At 36.6% G+C, this 14,371-nt stretch overlaps 1 protein-coding gene and 1 pseudogene across 1 annotated transcript in view; one reads left to right on the top strand and one right to left on the bottom strand.

The window, feature by feature from the left end:
• SPHKAP (SPHK1 interactor, AKAP domain containing) overlaps nt 1-14,371 on the bottom strand; it is a gene marked incomplete at its 5' end in the record, with an annotated part of 137,152 nt that overhangs the window by 106,315 nt on the left and 16,466 nt on the right. The window lies entirely within an intron of this gene.
• LOC103276790 lies at nt 7,584-9,165 on the top strand (annotated as a pseudogene).

Below are 14,371 nucleotides of genomic sequence, written 5' to 3'. Positions count from 1 at the left end.
AAAAAAAAAAAAAAAAAAAAAAAAAGTATAATTAAAGAGAATGCATAAGATCTAGTGTTTAGTAACTGTAGTTAACAGCGATGAATTGCATATTTCAAAATAACTAAAAGAGTAGAATTAGAATGTTGTTATCACAAAGAAAGGGATCAATGCTTGAGATGATGGACACCTAAATTACCCTGATTTGATTATTTTACGTTGTATGCTTGTATTAAAATATTACAAGTATCTTATACATATACAACTAATAGGCACTCATAATAATTAAAGATTAAAACTCTTCAAAAATTTTAAAAAACAATAAAAATAAAACAACAATAAGCTTTGGAAGTTCTGTTGAATCTAGTTTTATTTATATTTAAAATAAAAAGTCCTGAACTTATTTATCCTATATAATTAGAGCTATGTGTCCTCTAACCAACATATTCCCAACTCCACCTTCACCCCTAACCCCTGGTGATTGCCATTCTAATGTCTTCTTCTACAAATTTAACTTTTTAAAACTTCACATTTGGTAACTCGGCCTGTAATCCCAGCACTTTGGGAGGCCAAGGCAAGTGAATTGCCTGAGCCGGTGGGTTGGAGATCAGCCCAGGCAACTTGGTGTGACCTCATCTCTACAATTAAAAAACAAAAAAACAAAAAACAGCCGGACGTAGTAGTGTGCCCCTATAGTTCCCGCTACTTGGAAGGCTGAAGCGGAAGGATCACTGGAGTCCAGCATGTCGACACTGGGGTGGCCATAAGCGTACCACTGCACTCCAGCCTGGGCGACAGAGTGAGACTCCAACTCAAAAACAAACAAACAAACAAACAGAAAAACCTCCACATATAATTGAAAGCATGTGGCATTGGTCTTTCTGTGCCTGGCTTATTTTACTTAGCATAATATCCTCTAGGCTCATCCATGTTGTCCCAAATGACAGCATACATATTTTTTAAATTTTAAGGCAGAATACTGTTCCTTTGAGTATGTAAACCACATTTTTCTTTATCCATTCATTTGTTGGTTAACACATGGGCTCTTTATATCTTTGCTATTGTAAATAATAAGTTCAACAGATTTATTGTAGAACGTGGTGACTATAATTAATAATAATGTATTAAAAATTGTTGAGAGTAAATTTTAAGTGTTTCACTAAGAAAATAACCCCAAGGTGATGCATATATTATTAGCTTGATTTAGTCTTTTCACAGTGTGTTCATATTTCAAAGCAAAATGTTACACATGATAAAATGTGCAATTTTAATGTACTGATTTAAATAAATAAATAAAAGCTCCATTTACAAAACAGGTCAAAGACTGTATTTTGCTAAATGTTGCTCTAGAAAATCAAGTATATGAAATTTTATTTTCCCAGTTAATCTTTTAGTTGGCAAGTAACATGGCCAGGAAGAAATTCCTTGACACTTGCAATTGGAAGACTTGAGTTCAGGCGGTGATTCCATCAGTTATGATCTTGGAAAAACATTTAACCTTTCAACACCCATGCACATTACTTCATTTACAGCATCTCTCTGGCTACATTATAGGATCTATGTAAAAACTCAGTGAGATAATATTAGTTGAAGCATTTAGTAAACTAAAGCATTATGTAAATGGATACAGTTGTTTTTAACAGGCGATAAATGAGAACATTTCCCAGAAGGGCACCTAAAATGGTAGCAATAAAAAGTATGTATATTTGTGAAATCATTAAACAATCGCCTTTGCAATTAAGGACCCCTCTATCTCTGCATAAAATGAATAGACATATCGTTCAGTTGCCATGAAGTCACAGGACTAGAAATGGCTATCAATAGTATGGAGACAGTGCAGGAAGGGCTAAGAGAAAAGATCCTTGGCTAGACTGCCTGGGTTTTATTCTTGGCTCTACCATTTTCTAGCTATGTGACTCAGCTACCTCATTTGAATTAGCCTCACCAGGGATAAAATAATACTTCCTACTCTGTAGAGGTGTTGTCTGACTCAATGAATCCACCTGGTGTGCTTAGCAGAGATCCTGGCAGATCAGCAGTATTCAATAAATACTAACTCTTCTTTTTATTGAAGCGATTCACAAAGTCTTTTAAGTTTGGAACGGAAGAGCCTGCAGAAGTTGTTTTGCACCTCATGCTCCATTGGACGTGGGGATCATTTCTGTAATGTCATGGTTCTGTGTTCACCCTACCTCTGATTGAACATGTATTAGGAAGCTCATTACTTTGCAGAAGTTCTCAGTATAGGCAATCCATTCAATATTTCTTTCATTAATATAGGAAAGTTATTTCTTCACGGAAAGTATAAAGCAGTAGTTGGGCTGCATTGTCCCCTTTCATTCCTCCTACACATTTCTAAGCCCAAGTAAAACAATGGGTGGTGTCTTGTCACCTTAATAAATGACACCCACTGGTTATAGCTTATAGAACGTAACCGTGGTTAGAAAACAATCCTTTACTTGCTTCTCGAAGAAATGACTAGCAAATCCTTGCCCATTTCATCTTTCATAGGCAGCGCATGTCAGCAATTGCTTCCTGTCATTAATAATTTTTATTAAAAATCTAAAAATTCTAAATATTACTATGGTTAATATTAGTTATTATTTTAATGACAAAATATCTCTCAAATATTAATAGAAGGGTAAATAAATCACTGTACAACCGATTTGAAGCAAGTGTAAAACCTGCAGGGATTTTTCCTGTAATTATCAACATACTAAGGAAGTACCAAATCCAGTCACTTAACATTTTTATCTATTCATATACAAATATTGTTTACTACAAATTGTATAAGTTTTGTTTTCAAATAAATGATGTGATGCCAATTTTCACACACCACAGGAATCCGTTAATTTTGTATCATCTTAACTGTCCTATGGAGCTTTGTTTTATGCAATCTCTAAAATGTTCACCATTGATTAATTTTGAAAAGTGCTTTCATGAGCTAAAATCTCAAGTGAACTTCTCCTAGATAAAAAAATTTTCCCTTTAGTTTTCAGGCACATGAACAAGATTTATTTTATTTATTTATTTTAAAGATGTGGGGTACAATTCAGGATTAGGTAGATAAGTGGTCATCTTACAGGTAAACCTGGGTCTCCATTTAGTCCCCACTTTGCCTGGTTTGAGATCAGATACTCTTATTGATGTTATGTGCCCCTCCCTTCCCTGGCAGTTTTCCATTACTGCTAATCCCTTTCTTATAGTATTGTGGTAAATGTTCAGGGTTCACTTATCAGTGAGTACATACATAGCACTCAGTTCTGTGTTTCTATGATAGATCACTGAGTATTATAGACTCTAAATCCATCCATGTTGCTGCGGAGTCCATAATTTTATCCTTCTTTGTAGCTGTGTAGTATTCCACTGGGTATATGAACTACTTTTTTTTAATCCAGTCCACTTTCGATGGGCAGTACGGTTGTTTCCATGTTTTTGCTATTGTGAATAGTGCTGCAATAAACATGTGCGTGCAGGTATATATATATATTTTTAAATTTGAGTTCCTCTGGGTATATTCCCAGAAGGGGGGATTGCTGGGTTGTGTGGAAGGTCAATTTTTAGGTTTTTTTAGGAATCACCACTGTTTTCCACAGAGGTTGTACTAGTTTATGCTCTGAACAACAGTGCAGAAGTGTTTCCTCACATCCTTGCTAGCATCTGTTGTTTTTTGAGTTATTGGTGATGGCCATCCTGACTAGAGTTAGGTGGTATCTCAGTGTGGTTTTAATTTACATCATGTATCTGTTGGCTGCTCGTATGTCTTCTTTTGAGAAGTATCTGTTCATACCCTTTGTCCACTTTGTAACGTGGCTGTTTTTTTCCTTTTGGCAGGTTTGAGTTACCTGCAGATCCTGGATGTTAGGCCTTTGTCAGATATACAGTTGGCAAATATTTTTTCCCATTCTATGGACTGTCTCCCTACTCTCCTGATGGTTTCTTTTGCTTTGCAGAAGCTTTTCCATTTGATGAGGTCCCACTTGTCTCTCTTACCTTTTATGGCATGAGCATTTGTGATTTTGATCAGGAATTGGAGAAACCATATTTTTCTCTCCTTATCAGTAATTACTTTATTTTTTAAAAAATTTTGAATAGTGGGGTGTGATTCAGGGTTAGTTATGAACAAGATTTAAGTTAAACTTTTTTGCCTTTCCTTGTTTGGTATATCAAAGGGACCTTCCTATATGAATAGTGATAAAAGGCCGAAATGGACAGAGAAAAGGAGCATTTTTGCAAACTTACTAAAGGAAGAAAAATAGTCAATAAAATTGAGTTGTCATAAGAGTAGTCTGAAGCCTGTAACATTTATTGATGAATTTCCTTTGCTGTTATTAAGGTAAACCAAAAATATATCTCTAGTTCTTTTGTCTTTTAGGTAATTCAACAGAATGTGTTTTCACAGACTGTCAGCACAGCAGCAATCTGCTGAGTTAACAGAATACCATGCTGAAGGTCAGTATATGCATATATATATATACTGTATACATATACAGTATATGCAAATATATGTATATATATATATGCAGCAAAATTATGCTGCTCTCACTGATTAAGTAAAATACCACTTCCAATATTGCACTATCACAATGAATAAGCCTTTGAAAAGAGCCTTACAATTTTGACCTCACATTGTAAAGCCACTTGGGAATTTCTGGTAATTAATAAAATATCATTCTTAATTTTAGTATCAGGTTTTGTTTTGTCTGCACCTATCTCATATCATTTATCAATGTTATTGGACAAAAATCACAGTAAATATTTTTGGTTACAGATATATTTACTCATGAATTTCTGGTTGTAAATACGTTAATATTCTAATGATATCAAGGCTACAAGACTAAACTCTCTCGGAGGCTGATGACATGACAATGTTGGAATAAATGAGTGGTACACATAGAAAATTTGTTCTGCTATCCATTTAGTGGTACAGACACATACTACAGAGAAAAACTTAGGTTTAGTTATTCAACATTTACCATTTTTTTTGACAGTTCTCCTTGAATGTCTAAGAAGCTTCTAGGCAACAATTATATTGCAAGCTGACACAAGAAGTATCAAGGGGAATATTTTACAAACAATTATTTTGTTGCCTCACTATGGAATTATGTTTTTAAAAGTTAAATGATCAGTGTTATTTAGCAAGTCTCATTCTGTCACCCAGGCTGAAGTGCTGTGGCATGCTCACGGCCACCCCAACGTTGACCTGCTGGCTGCCAGTGAAACTTCTGCCTCAGCCTTCCAAGTAGCCATAACTACAGGCATGCACTACTATGCCCAGATTATTTATTTATTTATTTATTTATCTATCTATCTATTTATTGTGGGATGGGGGTCTCCCCAAGTTGCCCAGGCTGGTCTCGAACCCTCAGTCTCAGGCAATCGAACCGCCTTGGCCTCCCAAAGTGCTGGGATTACAGGCTGAGCCACTGAGCCCAGTCTATTTAGCAAGTTTGTAATGGCTGCTGTGGACATGGAATGACATTTGTTACATGTTTTCAGAATGAAATGAACAAAAGCATCTTCTGAAGGTGGACTCTACATACTACAAGAAACTCTGATTTTTTTTTTCTGAAAAAAACTCTGACCTCTTGCTGTAAATATCCACTTGTAAACTTCATACAAAAATGATATTTTCCTCCTCAGGGATATTAGATGCCTTAACTTTCATGAAAGCTTGTCTGTTGTACCCCTAAGAAGGCTGCCTTTAACAGAAGACATAAACCAGCTGGCTCCACATTTACAAACCCTGCTTAGATCATAAGCTCAAACACCCCCAAAGGCCAGGCATGTAACATAAAGTTAAATGAGTTAGAAACTAAAACAACAACAACAAACAAGTGAGTTGCAGGTCTGGGGTAACAGTGTAAAGAGCTCTGAGGACTAGTTTCTCAGTGAAACAAGAACATTTGGCAAAAAACTATAAAAGCAGAAATCTTATATGGAAACTGCCATAAGTGCATACAGAAAATGAAACATATTTGTTAAAAAAATCTACTAAAGTTTGGCTGAAATGGAGTCGGTGGTATTTAAACCACAACCCACTCCCTCTTTTCCCCTGTCTCTTCTCCCCCAACACAATTTGGCAAAAGCTCTATTTGGGGATGTGTGTCTAAGAAGATGGTGTTTCATTTCCTCTCTGCTCCCAAGCAAAAATTACTGTGTCTCACTGGGAATCACAGACCACCCATGTTTCTAATTCCTTTTAACTCCAAATGGAAGAGACTCAGTTCCCTGTGAATGAAGCCAAGAAGTTGGAGTCTCTCCCCCTACCTCTCTTTTTAAAACGCAGGCCTTATTCATATGAATACAGTTTATCCCAGATATAGCAGGGTAAGAATACTAGGACCATGATCTACCTTACTGAAGCTTGCTTGAAGGAAGAGGTTCCACCAGGAGAGGCAAGTGGAGCACTAGAGGATACCACCCTGCCCAGGACCCAGAGTAGTGGCTCAGAGAGTTGCCCAGGAGGGACAGTCTAAAACAGAGATCTCCGAAGCTCTCCTCAAAAGAACTAAGTTTATTTGAAACTGAATCTGGAAAATTTAAGCCTAAGGGTTCTCTTAAAACTGGTAGCATCTCTTAATTAAGAGCAATAAGCTAGACCATGGGCCAGTTAGTTCACTAGAGAGAACAGGGGAAAGAGACAGCTAAGAGGAGTCCTCATAGGGTCAGAACAAAACGCAAAGACTAGCCTCAAAATTAACCCCTGCTAAAATTTAATTGGATCAGACTGCTGAGCAATTTATGCTCCAGGGCATTGTTAAAAACAATAAAGCAACCACATAGTAAATAGTGAAGTCAAACAGTCAAGGGTATAATACCAAATGAGGCAGAGAGCTAAAAGAAGAAAAAGATTGGGGAAAGACAAAATGATGGTCTTGCTAAGACCAGTGTCATCCTAGGTTACTATGCACATTTTCAAACTTATGACCTCTGAGGAATGATGCCAAAGGCTTCACCCTGCATGGAGAAAATAGACTTCATTAAAATAACCTAGTCAAATTACAAAGTGAGTGAAAACTTAAGCAACCACAAAATCTCTAGAGAAAGAAGAGGTAAGTCAGTACCTCAAATTGTTGCATACTGACAATATATTCTCTAAAATTCCACTTTTCATCTAAAAATAATGATACTTTCAAAGAAACAGGAACATGTGATCTATACACGGAGGAAAAAAAGGAGACAACAGACACTGACTATGAGAAGGCCTGGATGTCAGATTTAACAGACAAGGACTTCAACATAGCTATCACGAATATGTTGAGAACAAAGAAAATTTTCCTTAAAGTATGAATGCAATGTTTAATAAAATAACAAATATCAGTAAAGAGATAGAAATTATTTAAAAGACCCATATACTTAATCCTTAATTGTACCCCACACCTTTAAAATAAAAAAAGACCCATGTGAAAATTCTAGAGTTGAAAAGTTCAATAATGTGAAAAATTTAATAGAAGGGCTCAACAGTAGATTTGAACTGGCAGAAAAAAGAATCAGTGACTTGAAGATAAATGGATAGAGATTATGCAATCTATAAAATAAAGAGAAAAACAAAACGAGCAAAGACTTAACTCGCCTGGCTGGGCTGAGCTGCCAGCTGCAGGATGGCGGCACCACCTAATACCTGGCTGTGGGGTGTCATGGTGCCGTCACCCATCCAGGACCTGGAGGCCCTTCGCGCATTTATGGCACTCTTCAAAGAGCAAGGAAATAGAGAAACAGCACCCAACACTATCTTCCAAAGAATCTTGGATACCTTTTTTTTAAAAAAATTGAGTTGGAGTCTCACTCTGTCGCCTGGCTGGAGTGCCGTGGCATGCTCACGGCCACTCCAGTGTTGACTTGCTGGGCTCTGGGGATCCTTCTGCCTCAGTCTTCCAAGTAGTAGGAACTACAGGTGTGCGCTGCCACGCCTGGCTAATTTTTTGATTTATTGTAGAGATAAGGTCTCGCCAAGTTGCCCTGGCTGGTCGCAAACCCGCAGGCTCAGGCAATCAACTCGCCTCGGCCTTCCAAAGTGCAGGCTGAGTCACTGAACCTGGCCAAATCTTGGATATCTTTTTTTTTGAGTTGGAATCTCACTTTGTCGCCCTTGGATATGATTGGTGTTGCTGTTGATTTGGTTCTTCTGCTTCGTGAACTGCGAGTAGAGCAGGAATCCCTGTTGACAGCTTTTCGCTGTGGCCTGCAGTTTTTAGGCAACATTGCCTCATGGAATGAAGATTCCCAGTCTATTGTTTGGACGTATGCTTTCCCAGAACTTTTTCTGTCTTGCTTAAATCATCCAGACAAAAAAATTGTCGCCTACTCGATGATTTTGTTTACATGCTTTAATCATGAAAGAATGAGAGAACTGGAAGAAAACCTCAGTATTGCAATTGATGTCATAAATGCTCACCAAAAGCAGCCTGGATCAGAATGGCCATTCTTGATTATTACAGATCACTTTCTGAAAAGCCCAGAATTGGTGCAAGCCATGTTTCCCAAACTGAACAATCAAGAAAGGGTTACATTATTAGGTCTTATGATAGCCAAGGTAGCAGGTGATGAACCACTGACCGAGGATGACATCCCTGTGTTTTTAAACCAGGCTGAGTGGGTAAGTGCAGGGCAGTGCTCAAGTTGACCTCTGAGGAGCATGCTGACGATGAAGAGGTATTGGCTACAGTTAGGCTTCTTGACGTCCTGTGTGAAATGACTACTATTACTGAGCTGCTTGGCTATCTACAGGTCTTTCCTGGCTTGCTGGAAAGAGTAATCAATCTTTTACGAGTGATTCATGTAGCTGGAAAAGACACCACAAACATCTTTAGTGCCTCTGGTTGCGTGAAAGCAGAAGGTGGTATCTCAAATGTGGCTGAGGGGTTTAAGTCTTATCTCATTCGACTGATTGGAAATCTGTGTTACATGAATCAAGATAACTGAGGCAAGGTAAATGAGTGGGATGGCATTCCGTTGATCCTGGACAGCTGCACCATAGATGACAATAACCCCTTTCTGACGCAGTGGGTGGTGTATGCTGTCTGAAACCTTACAGAAGACAATAGTCAAAACCAAGATTTGATTGTACAGATGGAGGACCAGGGGCTGGCACGCCCATCCCTACGTAAAAACATGGGGTTTGAAGTTGAAAACAGAGGTAAAAAGTTGATTCCGAAATCTACTAGTGACACACTGCAACCATGAATGAACTTCATCCAAATATCTGAATTTTTTGGAATCTGTTTCATGGGTTTTTCACCTTCTGCAGTATGTGAAGTTGCAAATGTTTGAAGATTTATAGGTACAGAGTTGGGAGCCTATGAGTCTTTCAGGTAATAGAGCTAAATGTGTATAAACTAAAAGTGAAAGTGCCTAAGTGTTTTTTGTTTGTTTGTTTCTCTGCTTTAAATGTATCTGTCTGGTTTGCCTTTGGTCCCCTGGATAGAATGTGTATTTAAGTAATATGTTGTACTTACTGTGACAGCAAATAATAAACCAGTCTCTTTGAGGGTACATCCCTTATTTGAGTTCCCCCCCCCCCGCGAAAAAAAGGAACTTAGAGAAATGTGGGACATCAATTCCAAGCAAGGGGAATATCAAAAAGCGGAAACAGAGAAAGAAGCAGAAAAAAAAAAATACTATCTAAAAACTGAAAATTTTCTGCAAATGCATATTTTTTTCTTCTCTTAGTTGATTCAAAAGCAATTTTATAAAAACAATATGCAGAAGTTGCTTTTTGAACCTAAAAGTTATAGAGATCTAACACATTTTACAATAACATTGCAAAGAAGGTGGGTAGGAACAGAGTTGTACTGTAATGAGGAAATGACACTAGACAGTAAAATAGACCCACAGGAATAATAGAAGAGGACCAGAAATTATAAATATAACAAACTCTATAAATATCTACTTCATTTCTTTTCTCAGGTTCTCTAATAGACATAAAACCACAATAATGTATGTTGAATTTGGGATATATATAAATATAGCATTCAAACATTAGTAACACAAAAAAAGAAAGATAAAATAGAGCTATCTAGAAATAAAATTTCTGTCCTTCTGGAATTAAATTGGTGTACATCTAAAGTGTTATGTATATTATGTATTCCAATGTGCTAACATGATAAGTATTGCATCAACAACTAAGAAAATAATTTTTAAAATATAGTAAAAATTATTATAGGCATTAAAATGTTATACTAGAAAATTGACTTTATGGAAAAGGAAGAAGTTGAGATATAGAGGAACAAAAATAATGTGAAACATAAAAAAACAAGAAGTAATATGGCAGACATAATTCATCTATATCATGGATAGCAGTAATATGAAACTCAAACAGTCTAATCAAAAGGCAGAGATTGTAAGAGTAAATAAAAAACAAGATCCCTTTTATGTTGTCTACAGTAGACATGGTATAGTTTCAAGAATATAAATAGGTTTAAAGTAAAGCATGAAAAAGGATACATCATGCAAAAAGCAACACTTAGAAAGCAGGAATGACTATAATAATAGTAAATAAAATTAACTTTAAAACAAAAAAAACTTACTAGAGATAAAAGAGAACATTTTATATTAACAAATGGGCAATCGTTAGGAAGGTGTAGCAATTCTAAACATATATGCACCTCACAGCAACACCCCCAAATACAAGTAACAAAGGATGGCAGAATCAAAGGAGAAATGGACAATTCAACAAGTGTCAAAAACTTTAATACTCAACTTTCAATAATGGATAAAATAACTTGAGAGATGATCAACAAGGAGACAGAAGACTTGAACTGCAATATACTGAAACTAGACCTGTGAAACACTCTACTTAACAGCAGAAAATATATTCTGCTCAAGTGCACATGGAACATTCTTCAGAAGAGGGCACGTACTAGATCATAAAACAAGCCTAAGGCAAATTAAAGGGTTGAAATCACACAAAGTATCCTCTCTGATCCCAATGAAGCAAAATTTGAGGTTAATAACTATGAAATTTGGAAAATTCACACATGTGAAAATTAATAGCACACTACTAAATAATAAATGGGTCAGAGAAGTCATAGGAAAATTTGAAAATACTTTGAGATGGGTGAAAAATTGAACCCAATATACACAAATTTTGCGACAGACCTAAAGTAGCACTTAGAGAAAATTGTACAGCTATAAGTAGATATATATTTTTTAAAAAAATGGCTGGATCAACAATATAACCTTCTTCATTGAGACATAGGAAAAATAAGAGCAAAACAAGCAGAAGGAAGAAAATATTATGGGTTAGAGTGGAAAGTGATGAAAGAGAGAATAAAATAAAAAAAAGAGAAAATAAATAAAACCAAAAGAGTTCTTCAAAAAGATTAATAAAGTTGACAAAATTTTGGCTAGATTGACCAAGGAAAAATAAAAAACACTCAAATTACTAAAATAAAAAAATGAAAAAGGGGACACTGCTACTTACCTTACAGAAATAAAAAGAAGTACAGGCATAACTTGCTCTATTGCACTTCCCTTTATTGTACTTTGCAGATAATATATATATATATATATATATAATTTAAAAAATAATAATTTCTCATATAGAAAGGACTAGCAGAAACTAAAATTGACAGATGGTACCTTATCAAGCTAAAAGCTCTGCACAGCAGAAAAAACGATCAAGAGAGTAAAGAGACAAACCACAGAATAAGAAAAATTATTTGCAAACTATGCATCTGACAAAAACTTGATGTCCAGAATCTAAAAGAAGCTCAAATAAATCAACAAGAAAAAAACCCAACAACAACAATAACAGCAAATAACCCCATCAAAAAGTGGACAAAGAACATGGATAGACACTTCTCAAAGGAAGACATAAAAGCAACCAACAAACAGAAAAAATGCTCAGCATCACTAATCATCAGACAAGTGCAAATCAAGACTACAATGAGCTACCAGCTCACATTGGTCAGGATGGTTATTATTAAAAAGTAAAAAACAACAGGTGTTGGCAAGGTTGTGGCGAAAAGGGAACACTTGTACACTGTTGTGGTAATGTAAGCTAGTAGAACCTCTGCGGAAAGCAGTTTTGAGATTTATCAAAGAACTGAAAACAGAGCTACCATTCAACCCAGCAATCCCATTTCTGAGAATATACTCAACAGAACACAAATAGTTCTACCAAAAATATAACTGCACTTGTATGTTTACTGCAGTACTATTCACAATAGCAAAAACATGGAACCAACCCAGATGCCCATCAAAGGTGAACTCGATAAAGAAAATGTGATACATATATATATACATTAGGATATTATGCAGTCATAAAGAATAAAATCATGTCTTTTACAGTAACACAATGCAGCTGGAGGCCAGCATTCGAAGAGAATTACCACAGAAACCAAACACTGAACACCGCGTGTTTTCACTCATAAGTGTGCACTAAACATTGAGCAAAAACTGGCTCAAAGATGGGAATGACAGACACTGGGCACGGCTAAAAAAGGGAGAAAGGGAGAGGCAATAAGGGATACAAAATCACCCATGGGTACCATGCTCAGTACTGGCGTTGGCCTTTTCAGAAGTTCAAACCTCAGCTTCATGCAATATACTTATGTAGCAAATTCTCACATATATCCCATTATTATAAAACAACACTAATAATAATAATAATAATAAAGAAAAGGCAAGAAACACATAGCTTCATTGGTGAATTCTGCTAAGCATTTTTAAAAAGTTTTTCTCAATTTCAAGATGTGGGGTACAATTCAGGGTTAGGTATACACATGTTCATTATGCAGGTACCCTTGTTGATGAGGTGTGACCCCCCACCTCCCCTGGCAGTTTCCCACTACTGTCAATCCTGTCCCCCCTCCCTGGCAGTTTTCCACTACTGCCCAATCGCTTTCTTATAGTATTATGATAATCGTTCAAGGTACACTTATGAGTGAAAACATGTGGTACTCAGTTCTTTGTTTCTGTGATAGATCACTCAGTATTATGGACTCTAAGTCCATCTAAGTTGCTGTGAAGTTCATACTTTTGTCCTTGTTTATGGCTGAATAATATCCATCATGTATATATACCACATTTTTTAAATTCAGTCTTCTTTTGATGGGAAGCATGGTTGGTTCCATGTTTTTGTTATTGTGAATAATGTTGCAATAAACATGCATGTGCAGGTATCTTTTCATAGAGTGCTTTGAGTTCCTCTGGGTATATTTCCAGTAGGGAAATTGTAGGGTTTTATGGAAGGTCGATTTTTAGGAATTGCCAAAATGTTTTCCACAGGGGTTGTACTGGTTTACACTCCCACCAACATTGTAGAAGTGTTCCCTTTCCCCTGCATCATCTCCAGCATCTGTTGTTTTTTGAGTTGTGATGTCCATCATATCCAAGGCATTCTACAGATTAATGCAATACCCAAATCATTCTACTGATGATTACCAACAGCAGTCTTCTTAGACCTGGAAATGATAATAGAGGAATTCATATGGAAACATAAATGACCATGACTAGCCAAAACAATCCTCAAAAAAAGAAAAAAAAAAGCTGGAGGTATCACATTCCCAGACCTTAAACTTTATTATAAAGTTTTACAATAATCAAAACAGCCTGGTATTGATACAAGAACAGGCATATAAACCAGTGGAACAGGATAGAGATTCTGGAAGCAAAATCCTCAATTTCTCAACCAACTCATCTTCGACATAGCCCCTCCACCATCAACCACTGGGGAGAGGAGAACCTATTCAGTAAATGGTGCTGGGAAAACTGGCTGACCACATGCAAAAGATTAAAACAAGACCCCTATCTATCATCACACACAAAAAGTAACTTTAAATAGATGAAATACCTAAACACAAAACCTCAAACTATAAGAACCTTAGAGAATGCAGGAGACACCCTTATGGTAATTGGAACTGGCAACCAATTCTTAATCAAAACCCCAAGTGTCCATGCCATAAGAGATAAGTTAGACAAGTGGGACCTCATCAAACTGACAAGCTTCTGCAAAGCCAAAGTAACCAACAAGAGAAAGGGGAGACAGCCCACAGACTAGGAAAAATTTTTTGCCAACTGTATGTCAGACAAAGGCCTAACATCTAGGATCTAAAAGGAACTCAACCATGCCAAAAGGAAACAAACAAACAAACAAACAGCCTCATTACAAAGTGGGCAAAAGATATGAATAGGCACTTCTCAAAAGAATACATACACACAGCCAATGGAAACATGAAAAAATGGTCAGCTTTGCAGAAGCTTGTCAGTTTAATGAGGCTCCAAAGAAACCATCAAGAGAGCAGGGAGACAGCCCACAGACTGGGAAAAAGTATTTGCCAACTCCAGGTCCGGCAAAGACTCAACATCTTGGATCTACAAGGAACTCAAACGTGCTGAAAAGAAAAAAACAAACAACCCCATTATAAAGTGGGCAAAAGATATGAAC

This window comes from Carlito syrichta, unplaced genomic scaffold (genome assembly GCF_000164805.1).
Source record: "Carlito syrichta isolate Samal-C Ts95f unplaced genomic scaffold, Tarsius_syrichta-2.0.1 Scaffold316380, whole genome shotgun sequence".
In the NCBI taxonomy this organism is placed as follows: domain Eukaryota; kingdom Metazoa; phylum Chordata; class Mammalia; order Primates; family Tarsiidae; genus Carlito; species Carlito syrichta.
Note: the sequence above shows the minus strand (reverse complement) of the source record. Positions and strands in the feature narration are given on the sequence as shown.